This window comes from Puma concolor, chromosome C1, assembly GCF_028749965.1.
Source record: "Puma concolor isolate L17-30 chromosome C1, mPumCon1.1.hap2, whole genome shotgun sequence".
NCBI lineage: Eukaryota > Metazoa > Chordata > Mammalia > Carnivora > Felidae > Puma > Puma concolor.
The window spans coordinates 5,115,571-5,131,757 of NC_141674.1; the positions used below are offsets into that span (position 1 = coordinate 5,115,571).

A 16,187-nucleotide genomic window follows, 5' to 3' on the forward strand; every position below is an offset into this window, starting at 1 on the left:
GCCTCTTGAGCACACTCTCCCAATTCCAGGCCTGACCACTGGCCTGTTGGAGCAGCGCCCCGGAAGTCGGCTTCCTGCCAGCCAGGCGCTCCTGCACCCACGCCATCGCCTGTCTCCTCTTGTCCCATCACGTGCTCGCGGCTCTTTGATTCCACTAAGTTTACTTTCCTAGACTCAGACACCATCGGGCAGCCACAGCGGGGGGGAAGGGGGGGAGGGGGTGAGCTTATCAGCCCCCCAGACTGGATTCTGCTCACTCAGATTTGGCTCCTCCTGCCTTGTTCCAGGCGAGAAGTGGGAGGGCTCCGCTGTCTCAGCCCTCCCCACCCCCGAGCTTCTGTCCTGGCCACGGTGGGCCGGAAACGTATGTGGAGTGATTCGTGTCTGCCTGGGGTGGTCACTTCTAGCTGGCGGGGGAGCCCGTTCCCCCCCCCCCCAAGGTCCAGTGTCACAGGAACTGGTTTCTTAAGGGCAGACCTGGGCCCCTTTATCTTCTCCCCCCAGCCCCACAGTCTTCCCTCCACCCGCTATCCACCGCATCCTGGAGCATCACCCTTGTTTCCGTGAGCAGGTGACAGGGGGGGACGCATGCAGGGGCGGGGGTTCCCGCTCCCCAGTGTGTGCTGGGCAGGGGAAGGTTAAGGAGCCAAGGCCAAAGCAATTAGCGCGGTGCACGTCCCGCACGAGCCCGAGAGCCACCGCGGCAGCCGGCACCGCTCAGGGCAATTTGTTCCGGTGCTAATTACAACACCAGGATAATGACGGTGTGGCCAGGCTTAATTTCTCTGATATTAAATAGGAAAGAAGCCATGAGACACCGGCCCAGATGGAAATTGGCCCAGGTCTGTCTCTGACACCAATTATCAGGAAAAAGGATTGGGTGGGAGAGAAGGTGTCAGGGTGGTGACCGAGGCAAGAGCCGAGGAAGGAGGCAGCTCCCACGGCCACCAGTCACCACCAGCTCCCCGGGGAAGCCAGCCTGGTGGTCCCTGGAAGTCCACAGTGGCTGTCGGCCACGCCCCTTACAGCAGAGAGGTGCCAGGGGCTGGGGGGCAAGGGGAGCCTTGCTGAAAGGAAAGGGGCAGGGAGGAAAGGAGGGCTTCTGGATAAAGGAGAGTTCATTCCAGCATTGGCCCCACCGCCCCCACCCACTGCAGAGCGTGGCCGGCCGTGGTGGCCACGGGGGTCCCAAACTGATGCCACTCGCCCCCAGGCCACTTAGCACAGCAGGAACCTCTGCCCGCGCAGGCCTGGTTTTCCCCTGCGCCCAGACTGTAAGGTCCCTGAGGTGGGGGGCGAGCTGCGCCCCTCCGTCTCTCCCAGCACAGAGCCTCAGCCGGACAGGGAGGGGCCGGCCTGCCCTGAAGGCCTCAGCTCTGCTCAGAGGGCCTGCCGCCCCAGGACAGGGAGGGAGAGAGGGTGTCAGACCTGGGGGAGGAGGTCAGCACCCCTTCCAGAAGCGGAGGATCAGGGAGAGGAGGGGGACCGGAACTGACACAGCACTTAAAAGTTCCCTAGTGACCTGATTTTCAGGGGAGGGAGCGACCCTGCCCCCTCTCTGTTGCTACTAAATGTTTTATTAGGATGTGAGCAGGGAGACAAGTGAGGAACCAGAGCCTTTCCCGGGAGTGGAGGGGACTGAAGCCCCAAGTGCATAAGGGCATTGTCATGACCCGTGTGCACCCCACGAAGCCATCTGCCCAGCTGGGTCAGGGCCTTTGGGGGATCTGTCCTGGGACTTGAGAAGCAAGCCACCACCACTGGCTGGCACACATACTCCTCCGTCACATCATCTGTACGTCGGGGCCTCCATGTGTCACAGCTGGCAGGGCCCTTAGGCTCCACAGAACTCAGCTGCTGCATTTCCTAGATAGACGCTGAAGCCCAGAGGGGACAGGGCCAGACCCAGGGTCACCCAGCCAGTCAGCGATGGCACCCTTGCCTCTGCCTCCCAGGGCCCGAGCGTGGTTGTCACTGCAGCCACCTTGGCCCTGAGCCTTGCTGGGGGCGGGAGGGGGTGTGGCCAGTCCTGCCGCTGGGCTGCTCCACGGGTGAGCCAGACCCCAGGGGCCTCACCCTCCGTCCTGCGGCCACGGCCTCTCCTGCTTGGGATTTTCTGGTGCTCAGGCTCAGGGCCTCCCTGCTGCCCTCTGCATCCCCGTCCCGGGCCCCCACATTCCATCCTGTGGGGCCCTTCTCCCAATAAGCCCAAAGAGAACAGGCCCCCATTTCAGGCCAGACTTTCCAGCAGCTTCTGTATGGCTCATTTGGAAACTATTTCTGCTTCTAATGAGTGTTTTTCTTTGTGCCCTTGTCCTCTAAAATGCTTAATGAATGTTTTCTGTGCTCGAGCGAAGCGGGGGGTGTGTCCCTGTGTGTCTGCCACCGCCATGCGGGGGGCTGTTAGGCTGCTGGGGCGGAGACAGCCAGGAGCTCCTTCCCGACCCACAGAGGCCCATGGGCTCGCAAGTACTGCCGAGCAGACACGGGGACCCCGCGGCTTTGGGGGTTCTCGGGGCTGGGGGCTCCTGATGGCTGGAGGATGGCAGGTGTTTGGGCTCCACGGAGGAGCCAGGTTCTAGCCCTTCCCTGGCAACCCTGAGCATCGGAAGCTGTGACCGTACAGCCAGGCCCCACGGGCAGTGAGTCCTGGCCAGATGGTGCCCCGGACCCTCACCACGGGCCCCGTGTCCCCCAAGAGAAGGCCAGGCTCTCAGGAGGCCCATGGTCACCCGGCCAGTGGAGGGCACCCCTTGCGGCCCCATCTGCCTCCCGGAGGCACCAGTGTCACCGGCTCTTATAGGGAGGGGCTACCTGGTCCCAGATCTTAGGGCACAGAGGTGGCACTCCGGGCCTTTCACCCCACACTCTCTCCTTCCTGCCTGCTCCTGAGCTCAGCTGCCCCCCCCCCCACAGAAGTAGGGTGCTTTCTGCACCAAGTACCACGGCAAAGAGACCTTCACAGAGCCAGCCCAGAGGAGGGCAGGGTGTCGGGGGCTAGTTCTAGGCTGCCCCGGCCCGACTAAAGCCCCCAGCCCAGGAGCAGAGGGAGGCCTCAACCACACGTCTCCCTGCCTTGTAGGAAAGGAGGGAGACCCCCGTCTTTGCTTGGGCAGAGCTCCAGTCTCCCCTCGCAAGTGCTGCTGGGAACCATGTTTGCCCACCCGGTTGGTAAGGCCTGGGGTGGAGCTGAAGCCTTACATCCCTTCGTCGGGTTGTGGGCTCACAGCTGGCATCGCATCCTCAAGAGAGCGTCTTTCCTGCCAGGAGGAGCCGCTGAGGAGAGGGGGGAGCCAGCAGCCAGCATCCCCACCCTGACCCAGGGCTCTGCAGCCTTGCAGACGGGGCCCCAGAGAGGCACCTGTGCTCACATTCTGGGGACATCCCAGTGAACAACTCCATTTCAGCTTCTACACCAGACACAGGCCTCGACCCCAGTGTGTCCCGAGGGAGCCCGGCCTCCTTCCTCCAGGGCCTCTTTACTCAGAGCAAGCGGGGGTAGGGGGGTGTACAGAGTCCCAGGCCTCCCCAGCTGGCCGGGGAGCAGCCGTGGGGGGGACGGGCCTCCTCACCCGGCACTCAGACTGTGGCACCCCTGGGGGCATCTCTCTGCGCTGCCTCTGGCTCTCCAGGAAGGGTCCTCGGAGCTCACTGCTACCCTGAAGTGGCAAAGTCGGGCACGGTTGGGTCAGGTGGAGGCATCCTGCGGGCTCGTGGACCGCTTGCTCCCGGCATATCGCCCGGAAGGCTGCCCTTTGGGGCACCAACTTGGCCCAGAGTGGGTGAGTGAGCACCGCGGGCCCTCTGGGATGGTGTTTATTTCAACCCCTTAAAATAGTAAGGTTGGGTCACCCAGGGGAGCACCTTTTAGCGGTTCGCCTCTGGGCAGTTTACCGAATTTCTCGGAGCCTCGGTGTCTTCATCAGTAAATGGTGACAATAATAGGGTCACTGCACAGGGCTGCCTTTGGGAATGAATCTAAACGCGACGTGGTGCGTGCACAAACGGCAGATGTGCTCCTGCCACTCGGCAAGCGCTCACTGCCGCAAGCATCAGGTTGGACCCGCAAGCTGGTCTCCCGCTGCCCCTGAGAAAGCTCCGGTGAGCCCCCGGGCCACATCGCCCCTTTTTCCTGCACCGCAAGGCTGCAGGGGGCTGGGGCGGCCCCTCAACGTGTGAGCTGGTCGGGACAGGCTGGCCAGGGCGTCTCTCCTCCTTCACGCCACCCTCCTCTGCAGCGGGACACAGTGGTGGCACTGTCTTCACTATAGACACCCTCCCCGCCCTCCCCCCACAAGAGACTTGAAATGATCACTTCTTTTGCAATTTGCGACCCAAGTTCCCCCCTACCTGACATCCACTCACTCTTTCTGGAAGCAAGGACCCACCTGGGACCATGCCCCCAGCGCTCAGGGTCGCCCTGTAGGTGAGCTAGGTCACAGAAGGGACCAGAAGCCCCAGCGTGGCTACAGGAGCACCTCCACACTCACCCCTCCGTCCTCAGGCTCGTCCTAGTGGTGGGGACATCTCTACTCGGAGTGAGCCGGATCCCCCCAGATCCCAAGAGGCAGGAGACAGTCCACCAACTGCCAAGCCTCCCTCCCCCCTTTCCTTCCCTCTTTCCTTCCTTCCCTTTCCTCCCTGTCTTCCCTCCTTCCTTCTCTCCTTCCCTCTTTCCTTCTGTCCCTCCCTCCTTCCTTTTTCCTTCCTTCCCCTCTCCCTTCCTTCCTTCCTACCTTCCTTCCTTCCTTCGCTCTTTCCACCTCCTCTCTCTTTCATCTTTTTTAAGTGGAAGATATTATAGCTTCATAAAAAATACTCCAGGCTTCTTGCTCAGTAACCGTTTTTATGTTTCACTGGGGTGAAATAGAAGCGGCTGGGAAATAAAGCGTTGAGGAGCCTGCTCTGTATGTGGGCCCTTGAACAGTGTCCTGCATTACTCAGACGGAGATGCCATGGGGCTTGCCATGAAAGGAGGCTTTGATGGGGCTTAGAGCAACAGGAGGCATTGTCATCAGGCTGACCCTCTCCCAAAGGGGGCATTTTTTAAAGTTTATTTATTTTGAGAGAAGCGGGGGGGAGGAGCAGAGAGAGAGAGAGAGAGAGAGAGAGAGAATCCCAAGCAGCTTCGTGATGTCAGCACAGAGCCTGACATGGGGCTTGAACCCACAAACTGAGATTATGACTTGAGCCCAAGTCAAGAGTCAGATGCTTATAACCAACTGAGCCACCCAGGCGTCCCCCAAAAGGGACATTTTGACCCACATGCTTCAAGGAAGAGAAATGAGTTGGTGCCTCAGGATCCCTGTCCCCCCAGGCCTGGGTTGGCGGGGAGCCGAGGGTGCCTCAGGGAAGCCGGACCCTCTGGGCACATCCCACGGGCACTAGGCCGTGAAAGCCAGGAGCTCAGCCCAGCCCTGGTGTCCCACCCTCAGCCACAGGGAGTGGAGGACGGGCCAGGTACCAGGTACAGGCTGAGTGGGGCAGAGGGACCTCTGACAGTGCACGTGGCTCACAGATGCCACAGCCCCAGTGCCAGGTGGCCCCCAGCACTTGGTGGGGACCAGTGTCTTTGGTTCTCACAGCTGCCCTTGCAGGGAGCCAGGGCTGGGTGAATTCTCCCTGATTATCACAGACAAAGAAACTGAAGGTCCAGGGGAATAAGGGGGCCCCAGAGACCGAGCAGACAGGGATGAGTCCAGGCTCCTGAGGCCAGGAGCAACACGGGGACACGAACATCTGGGCCCCAAGTGTTCGGAGAGGACTCCTGTGTGAAGAGACAGGTGAAGGACCCCACGGCATCACAGTCACTTTTCCAACCCTGAATTTCCACGCCCAGGGCACCTTGCTGGCCTAGTGGGTGCACCTGAAGCCGGTCGATGAGATAAATCCAGAGAAGGGGCCATAGAGTGGGCTGGGTGGTCAGGGGAAGCTTCCTGGAGGAGGAGGCGAGCTCAGGATGGAAGGCAGTAGGATGTTCTTCCCTGCCCTTTCTGACATGTGGCAGGCGTGGGCCACGGAGCACAGCGACAGGAAGGACCAACAAGGCCACGTGGGGTCCCAGCTCCACCGGCTTCAGTCTCACAGACCAGGCACCCACAGTCTGGGGAGCCCTCAGGACAAGTGTCCCAGGCCCTGGTGTCAGTCAAGTGACTTGGAGGGAGTGTGTGGGAGGCTCCCCCCCCCCCCCGCCATGTGGGCTTGGGGCCAGGAGAGGAGAGCAGGAGAGACGGGGCCTGCCCACCAGAGGTTACAGGTTCGATGCCGCCGTGGGGTCTCCCCCAGGCTGTCAAAGGTGGTTATCGTCGTCGGTATCGATAAGAGTAACAGTAGCCATCGTAGGTTGTGGGCTCCCATGCCCCAGGTGCTACGAAGCCCCGTGCGTGCCCGTGAGGCCGGTACTTTGTCACCCCCAGGTAGAAATGCGGCGGGGGCACCCAGGGAACATGCTTCAGGGAGGCCCGTCAGGAAAGAGGAGCTCCCAGCAAATGGCCCTGTTGGTAGCTCATTGCAGCGGCCGGCAGAGTCTGGAAAGAAGCGCCAGGTCTGTGGGGAATAGGACAGGGCTGCGGAAGGTGTCGGCGCTGAAGGAGAAGTGAGTGGAGGGAGCCGCACGAAGCAGGGGTGGCGTAGGGGAGGAGAGGAGAGGGCAGCGGCCTCCTGGGCACCCGGGTGGGAGGGGAGAGGCTGCGGGTCAGGGTAATAGAACAAAGCCCGTCTTACAAGCTACCCGGGTGGGCGGGCGGGCGTTTCCTCTGCGGGAGCACAGCAGAGACCAGGGAGCCGGGGAAGGAGCAGGTGCAGAGAAGGCAGCTAAGGCTGAACCGCGGGATCAGAGGGATCACTCCCGAGCCGCCTCCTCGTGCCGGTTCTATCCCAACCAGCAGCTTCCACTTCGTCCTCCATTAATGTGCCTTGAATAACATGATGTGAAGATAAGGTAGACACTAGGAATTTACGGTGCTATGCAAAAAATTGCTCAATTCCATTAAGATTTCAGGATCTTTGCCAGGCTGCACAGCAGCCCCGGTATTATTTCCTTCTTAGACATCTTTGCTTGATTGCAATTTATGATGCCGAGGCCCCTGCTGCACCCACCTAAAGCCTCCAGAAAAATATGGCCATCCCCCCAATGCAGCCATTATTCCCTCTGAGGAAAGTCACTGGGTATTTTCCAGAAGATTCCCTCATCCTGATCTCCTTCTCTGGGGGCAGCGGGGAGCAACCTGTAATCAGGTCTCCGCTGCTGGATCTTCACCTTGCTAATTTCAGCGGCCAGGGCAGCCGGAGTCCTCGGGGGAGGCGGGACCCTCTGCCCCCACCTTGTGGATGAGGAGGGTGTTGAGCTGAGTGGGGAGACCCCCTTCCCCGGGCCCACGGTTTAAATTCAGCTCCGCACTTTCCGAGCCACGGACTCTGGCCAAGTGAATGACCCTCTTTGAATCTCATCCCTTCCTCTGTCTGTGAAATAGGCACGCGGGACGTCTCTCACGAGGTCACTGGGAGGAAGAACTGAGCTAAGGCCCACAAAGGTGTTCATGTCCTGCTTGGCCACGGTGGCTCTGTTCATCACCTCCCATGACAACGTGCGGCAGCTCCTGCTCTACGGGATTGTGTGTGTGGCTGTCGTCGGGGAGGGGGCCTCTGAGAGGGTCTCATCAGGACCACCTTTCATGTGGCAAAATGCTGTCCCTCCCATGTGCCTGTGTGGCAACGGGCCCCGTTTGCTAATTCACCTGCAGCGTGGCCCTCACTTAGTGAGATGGAACTTTCACATCCCAGCCATCGGTAGGCTGCTCACTCCCCGGCCACCGTGTCCCCTCGGCCCCCTGCCCTGCTGCAACCGGCCAGCGCCTACCCTGGCCTGTCCTGCAAAGCCTCCTGTGTCCTTCCGCCCTCAGAGGGCTGAACTGCCTGGACCAGACTGGAAGGCAGAGCAGGAAGGAGGCTGCCGCTCCTTGGAGATGGAAATTATTAATTAGCCTTATTATCCAGGACTTGTCAGTCTCTTAATCCTTCCGTCTGCAGAGGGTTTATGCCTCCGCGGTGTGTGTTGTCAGCTTGGCTAAGCAATTGCTTTTAATAGAAAGGCAGAACAATGGACGATACAGTTTGGTTACTATCTTTATTTATCGAGCCAAACAATCCCTGCTCCCCTTCCACAGAACATCCTTCAAAGACGGGAAGGAGGCAAAAGCTGCTTAATTTCCCCTCTAGATGGCTTCTAATGCGGGGGCCTCTGTTTAATTAGCCTTCTCATGTAATCTTCAGTGGACACTCTGTCCTCAATATCCTAATCTCCTCTGGAGCAAAGGGGAAAAGGGGGTTTCCAAAGCGAAAGACAAAAGTTTGCCTGAAGGAAACACTTCTCCATCTTGCTTCTGAAGAAGACTCAAAGGGCCAAGAGTGAAACGCAGACGTCATTTGATAGAGTCGATGGGCAAGTCTTCGGTGACGAGCTCCACGTGTGAAGGTCAGGGGCTCTCTCGGGGCCCCAGGCGGGACCCCAGCTGGCGAAGCTGGCCGGCCCCGGCATGGGACACACTCTGGTCCACGACAGGCCATCGTGGCTGCTTTTATCACCGTTAAGAGTGCAGTGGCCCTCAGGAGAGAGAGATTCCCACGCAAGACAGTACACACTCCAGACTCAGGGGGGTGCACAGGCGAGCACACACCTCCCTGCTCCTCACTCCTCCCTTCCCGGCTCTCCTCCCTGTAAAGGGCTCTGGGAAGCCCGAAGGAGACTTCTCGCCATCCCCGCCACCACTCCCACACTGGGCAGGACATCCTGGGGGCTTTCCGCTCCCCTGTTCCAGAGTCCTCCCTGGTGACGGGGAGTATTAGCGGGGACCGTACCTTCCCGGCCACATGGCTACCGGGGGATGACGGCCGTGCGCCTGCTCCTGCCTAACGCAGGTCCTCGTTGGGCCCGAAGCGAGAGGCACAGCATGGCAGGGCGGCCCCTGTGGAAGTCTCTGGCACCGGCTGGCCTCACGCAGTCCTTGTCCTCGGCAGTCCCGTCTGTGTCTTTCTTTGCTCGTCCTGCGGCCCTGCCCCCTTGCTTCTCCCTCGCCCCTGTCTGCCCCATTGGGTCATCCCCGTCAACTGCTGGCACAAAATGCTGCGGGAGTCCTCAGATACGCGCCCCACCCGCTGTCCCCTCGCCCTGCCCCTCCTGCTCTTCCTCCCTCCCGTGCCACGTGCCACACCGAGGCCAGCTGGGGCTCACCCACCGCCTCCGAAACGTGAAATCCAAAGGTCGTGTCGCCGCATCCTCTTTCCTGACCCCCCCAACGGCAACTACCACGTTGGCCGCTCACTCCTTCCGGAATGTTCTCCCCTCCTGCCGCAGAGGCCCCCCCCCCGGCCGTCTCCCCCGCTGCCTGTTCTCTGCAGACTCCTCCCCTCTGCTTCCACCCCTCAATGTTAGCAGGCCCCTGATCCATCCACACTGCCTGCCCGAGTCTTCTCACCCACTCTCACGGCCTCACACGCCAGCTCCAGGCTGAAGACGCCCACACTTGCACCTGCACCCTGACCTCACCGCGAAGCACCGGACTTTCACATCCAGCCGTCTGCTCGGCATCCCGCCCAAATGCGGAATCGGCATCTCAGCCTTCCCGCGGCCAAAGCGGCATCTGATCTCTTGCGCTCACCTTCCTGCCGCAGCGCTGCTCCCCGGGACTCGAGCCCACCATTCTCGACCCCACTTTTCCCCGTTGCCCTCCGCCCGTCAAAAATATGTCTCAGCTGTATCCCCATCTCCCTCTCTGCTGCTGCTACCGAGTTACAGCCACAACTTTATTCTGCACCAGTGTGAGTCGCTCCTGCACGTGTGGTCCATTCTCCACAAAGGAACACAAAGGGCCACTCCCATCCCAAACCTCACCAAGGCTCATGCTTTCAACCAGCTTAGTAAGGCGCATGGCACTTAAAGTAACGGCCAAACCCTTACCAGGCCACCGAGGGCCTGCACCCCTGACCTTTACCCTCCTCTCCCACAGTGCTCTCCGGCCTCGCCGACTTCTTCCTGCCCCTCACCTGAGCCAAGCTTGCTGGCCCCAGGACCTTTGCACCTGCTCTTCCTGCTGCCTGGAGGCCACCCTGGGCTTCCATAGTTGACTCTAAGATTCAGGTCTCCGCTCAACCGTCAGCTCCCGAGTGGGGTCCTCCTGACACATCATCTAACTTTCCCTGGCTCTCTGGCAAACCGCTCTGTTCCCATCACCAACATCGTATCATGAGATTTTAAGATATACAGAAAAGTTGAGGGAATTTTACAAGCACCCTAGACCTACCACCCAGATTCTACCGTTAACATGTTATGTTGTTTTATCAGTTCAAGTCCTTCCATCCATCTGATGCATTTTCCATGCATTTCAAACTAAGTTGCAGACAACGGTAACACAAGCATGTCAGCACAGGTATCGTTATCATTCGCCCGAGTTCGGCGTACCTACAGTTCTCCTCTTATTTTTGAGGTAAAATTCACACACAACGAAGCAACTGAATGCACAAATGTCGAAGTCCTAGTTGAGGAGTTGTGATCAATGCGTGAACAGAACCCAAGCCCGCAGCAAGCTTTAGAATGTTACCGTCGCCCCAGGAACTCCCCCCATGTGCCTTCCCAGCCGGCTGCCACACCGTGGGCTAGGGTCACCACTGTCCCGACGACCGTCTCCCAGGGACTCGTCTTTCCCGCTCGAGAACTTCATATAAATGGACTCCTACCGCACGTCCTCTTAGGCGAGGTTTCTTTCACCCAGCAAAATCTCTTGTAATTCACGCACGTTGTTACAACCCCAGCGTTAGTTAGTCATTTCTTGTGTCTCCTCCGCCCCTGCCCCCCCACCCCCCGGCCCCATCCTTCGGAAGCGAGCGCCGTAAGAGCAGGGACACCGAATTGTGTCTGTCGCTAACTCTTCGGCATCTAGAACCGTGCCTGGCACGTGGGTCTGTATCTGCTGGGTGGGTGTGAAGGGTGTGGATCCCCAGCCAGAAGGCAGGCTTCCTGGGGATGCTCCCCCGCTCTCCCGCAGCCGTGCTGGGGCCCAGCTGCGCCCCGCAGGAACAGGCATCAGCACTGGGTAAAGACAGCGGGATGGACTCGCTCTTCAACGGCCCGTCCCTCCTCCCTTCCCGCCTTCCTCCGTCCTCCCCGCCGAAGAGGGAGCACGTTTGCTCTTCAGAAATGCAATTCAACTGGCCATGGTATGGGGAGAGGATGTGAGCCCCTGACTCACCCAGGGGAGGTGATTCTGGGGACGTGAGGCTCGATGGGGACGTGAGGCTTGAGACTTCTCCGTGAGGTTAGCTTGGAGGATTGAGAAGGAAATCCAGAGTAGAAAGGTTTGGTGATCCCGACCTGCTAAAAGATTTCTTTGTTTGGAGACAAAGTTCTCAGAAAGACGCTGTCAGTTCCAAAGATGTGGGGCCCCGTGGGTCTCAGCTTGCTCTTTTTCTCTCCGCTCTCCCATTTCTCTGCTGGAAGGGGAGGGGGCTCAGGAAGCTCCTGTGCAAAGTCCCCAGCCCAGGTTCAAATCCAAGGACAGGTAGCAGGACACAGGTGCTCCGGGAGCCCACGTCCCCCTGTCATGTGGGGAGATCTACACTATAAATGGGCACCTGCAGTCACCCTGGGGCAACTTGGGGCACGGATGGAGCCCTCACTGGCCTTGGGGGGCCCACCTGACAGCCTGACGGGGCCTCATCGCTCTGAGACAGGAGATAGAACCATGCCCATAGCAGCTACAGGCGGCCATCGCACACAGTCACTCTGATGGCAAAAGCTAGGCTCCACTCGGTGTGGTCTGGCACCTCGTATGTAGTGAGTATTCAGTTGGGGGCTGAAATCCCAGACCCCAGCCCTTTCTGCAGTGTGACCAAGCGGAAGAGATAATAAAGCCCAGTCACTCGCGGACCCTGGCCTCAGTGTACCAGGGCCATCGCCAGCTCCCCTGTCCATGCTGCCCCCACATCCCCAGTCCTGGGCCAGGTCGTGTGGGTGAGCACCAGGCATCGTGGGTGCCGGCCTCAGGGCCCATCCCTCTGCCCCGTCAAGAGGACCTGGAGAGGCCCTTCACTCAGGAAGGGGTCACCAGGCTCGCTCAAACCGGCCCACAGTCCCAGGAGGCAGAGAGCCTCTGCCCCAGGGAGGCCTGGAAAGGGCCGGGAACATCCCACGGTGAGCATGAACCCGGGTTCTGCCAGCGTCCTCAGCTGGGGGTGTCAGAAGCAGAGGCTAGGCCGAGGCTGTGCAGCAGACTCTGGGGATGGTCCCAGGTGGGAAGGACCCAGGACCAGGGCCTGTGGGGCCCAGCCCTGGGTTTGTGACAGCATGACAGTCATGATAACGATTATCATGACACAATTCCCTGAGTGCGTGCCTGGGTCAGACCCGATGCAAAACACTTTAAAATCTCCTTGAATGCTTGCGACATCACTGCACCACTTTATGACTGAGGAAACTGAGCCCCAGGTATGGGTTCATTAGCCCAGGGTGACAAGCTGCTTTAGAAATTAGAACCCAGATTAGGGGCACCTGGGTGGCTCAGTCTGTTAAGCATCCAACTTCAGCTCAGGTCATGATCTCACGGCTCGTGAGTTCGAGCTCCGAGTCGGGCTCTGCGCTGACAGCTCAGAGCCTGGAGCCTGCTTCGGATTCTGTGTCTTCCTCTCGCTCTCTCCCCCTCCTCCGCTCATGTTCTGTCTCTCTCTGTCTCAAAAATAAACAAACATTAAAAGAAATTAAAAAAAAAAAAAAAGGAAACAGGATTAGAACCCAGATCAGTAGAACCACTCAGACCCCAACAGCCCCACCCACTCCCAGCTGGGCCCTGCAGAGCCCCGGTCATGGGTCCTTCCCCCCAGCCCCCAGCCCCCAGCCATCCCCAGAGTCTCCTGCTGTGCCTCGGCCAAGCCTCTGCTTCTGACAGTCACAGCCGAAGAGGCTGGCCAGGCCTGGGTGCATGCCTACCGGAGGACACGCCTGGCCCCGCTGACTCCAGCAAAGTCCCCAGGGCTACCCAGACTCGAACAGGCTCTTTCTGTTGCCTCCAATAAGCTAGCGTTTAGAAATTCTGCCCCAAGTTCTCACCCACCTGTTCCCTGAGCTCAAGGCCACCCACGGGCCCACCCTCTCCTGACCCGTGCCCTTCTGCACTGCTGACCTCTCACCAAAAGCGCCACCCCTGTGGGCACGCGTCAGGCAACTGCAGCCTGTGTGTCACCCGTGTCTCCTTCACACCCCTCTCTCCAGGGTGTCGAGCAGTCAGCTCCACTGCCCCAGGGGAGAGGGGGAAGGAGGCCTGTCTCCGCCAGCCCTCCTGGCAGGCATCACGGTGCTGACAGCCGCCGTGATGCTCCCTGACGCACGGCTGCTCTCTGCTTCCCGGGAGCAGCTGGGGAGGAGATGGGCGAGCCGGGCCCACGAATGGCATGGCGCCTCTTCAGACCCCTAAGCCTATAAGGTTCAGTTGTTCGGGCAGAGAGCTGCCGTCGAGGGAGGGTCCCTGGGGGCTGTGGGGCTGGCCAGGTTCTGCTGTCTCTGGTCCGTGTCACTGGCAGGCTCCTCGTTCCTGGGACCCTCCGAGGCTCTGGGTTGAGAGAGGTCCAGAGGAGTCCCCCTGCTGAGTCCCGGATCCCCGCCCCCCCCCCCCCACCCTGACCAGCCCCGGCCCCAGCTCTGCTTGATTTGGCAGATTCAGCTTCATTGGCAACAGAACCCAAAGGGACCCTGGCCCAACCCCCTGTTTGCACAGGGAAGCTGTCACCCAGGGAGTTGAGTGGCTTTCCTGGGGTCCCTGAGTTACAGGAAGAGCTGCGCTTGAATCCTTCTTCCTGACGGCCAGGCGGCCTTGGGGGACCCCCTTGGCAGTGGAGCCCGTGGGCGGTGGAGCCTCCCCGGCCTCCCAGCGTGCAGCTCAGCACAGCCTTGGTGTGCGATCAGAGTGCAGGCTCACATCGGCCCGGGTCGGGCTTAATTAGATCAAAGACGACTCTGCCGCCAGAGACAGAGCGTGTGTTCAGCCCCAGAAACAACGCTGGAATTTAGCCGCTGCCGGGGTGCTGATTGCCTCTTTGTGGAAGAGCCACGCTATCGCCCGTCCACTGCTGTGGCCGCTTGAGACGTGGCCAGGCTTTTGTAGGTGTGAAGATATTGTCTGCGACAGGTCGGCGTGCTGGTAAATGCTTAGCATCTAGGAAAAGCCAAACCACCTGGTGGGTAGCGGCCGCCAGTTTCCGTGGTGTAAATAATTCCCACCTTAGCTGGTTTCAAGAGGCTGATTTGACGTCGGTTGGCTCTGCCGCATTCCCGAATAGTTAACCAGCAGCCCTCACAAGCCAGGACAAGCCGGCTCCCGAGCACCCCTGCTTTATAGTTTCGGCGGAGCAGAGACATGGTAGCTGAAGTTGCAGGACTTGTCTGGGCCTTTCCACTCCTTGCCCAAGACTGAGGCTCCTGCAGGGAGTAAGCTGCCACCATGGAGCTTTCTAAGACCAACTGGGGCCTGCTTTGGGCACCTGAGACCTGACCTCCAAGGCGGTCTCTGTCCCCTTTATGAGTCTGTCACCCAACTGTACTACAGCAGCTGATGGGCTCAGCACCCCCAGACTTTTCAGGGTCATGCCGAATGAACCCAGTCCTCCCCGCCGTCTCCCCCCCCCCCCCCCCCCAGGGCAGCACCTTCCCAAGGCAAGGTCCTGCCTCAAAATCCTATCACTGGTCTCACCTGAGGGAGGAGCTGGGCCTTCCAGGCCCGCCTTCCCAGCACACCCAAGCTGGGGCTGTGGATCCCAGCTCTGTCCTCACTCCCTTGGGGAGTAACTTAACCTCTCCCTCAGGGCATTGTTGTGAGGAACAAAGACCCTAAGACTTGGGAGACACTCAGCACGGTGTGTGGCACCTAGTAAGTGCTCAATAAACGGGAGCTCGTAGAAAAGGCTGTATCGCGACCCACAGCCACTGTACCTCCGGTGTTCCTCACTTCCTGTAGCGCGTGCGTGTGCGCCGAGGCTCCTCGGCAATTATTGGCTGTTCGTCAGCTCCAGGCCACGCCAAGCCACAGCAGAGCCTTCAGGCAAAAGGAGAAATCGGTGATACTGCTCTTGTCTTTCTTTAAAATTCTGATATTTGGTTCATCGTGGGTTTTTGCCTTAATTGTGACTTCTTTTCAAAGTTGGCATTACAATAGCGTTTGTCTTGTTGGCGGAGAGTCTGGGTGCCCCTTTCCATTGCCACCCGAGGTGAGTGCCCGTGGTCTCACCTTCGTCCCAGTCCTGTCTGGGACGTGCACTGAGGGCCAGCCTGTGCTCACAAGCACCCCTAACAGGATGATTCAAGAAAACTCAGGAGAAGAAACCGAATTCAGATACCGGAGCTCGAGTGGCCCAGAGGACACATGAGGACAGGATCTTCCAGGCACAGGGCCTGGCCCAGAGTGGAGCTCTGGGGCGCTCATAGCTACGCCCCAGAGGAGGGGCCCAGGCCCTGGCCTGTCCCTGGTCCTGACACTGGCCTCCTGCGTGCCGCCCGTCCCTGCTCTCTGCTCCGTCTCAGCCAGAATCTTCGCAGTGGCCTGCACGTCCCATTTTCACGCCCAGACCCGGCTCAGGGGTCTCAAAGCCATTTCCTCGAGCTGTGATCACTTCCCATTACCTCCCACACCTCCCCCAGGGAAATAAAACCCCGACAGCCTATGAAAAGAGAGTTTTCCCTCTTCTCTGGGACTCCCCCATCCACCATCTGACTCTGGATGCTCATCATTCAGCCCGGGGGCCCACTCAGGTGACCAGGGGCTTCCCACAGTCAGATCTGGAGGTCAGCCGCTCCCAGCAGGCTGGGCCCACGTGCTGGCTGTGACCTGGCAGGATGGGGCGGGGGGCCTGCAGAGGCTGAGAGGGGGGACCTGGTCCAGCTCTTCACCCTCCAAAGAACCTACATCACCCTACACTTCCTTCCTCAAGCCTCCAGGACCAAAGGGACGTGAGGCGAGGTTTGAACCAGGGCCTGCACCTTGGCCTTGTCCACGCAGCCTTTTCCTTCTGCCCATTTCATCACACACACACACAGACACACACACATAGACATATACAGACACACACACAGACACACATACATATATGGACACATAGACACGCACATATACAGACAGTCACAGGTACAGACACATGCACATACAGAGACA

At 59.5% G+C, this 16,187-nt stretch overlaps 1 protein-coding gene across 7 annotated transcripts in view; it reads left to right on the plus strand.

The window, feature by feature from the left end:
* CAMTA1 (calmodulin binding transcription activator 1) overlaps positions 1 to 16,187 on the plus strand; it is an 829,903-nt gene that overhangs the window by 583,625 nt on the left and 230,091 nt on the right. The window lies entirely within an intron of this gene.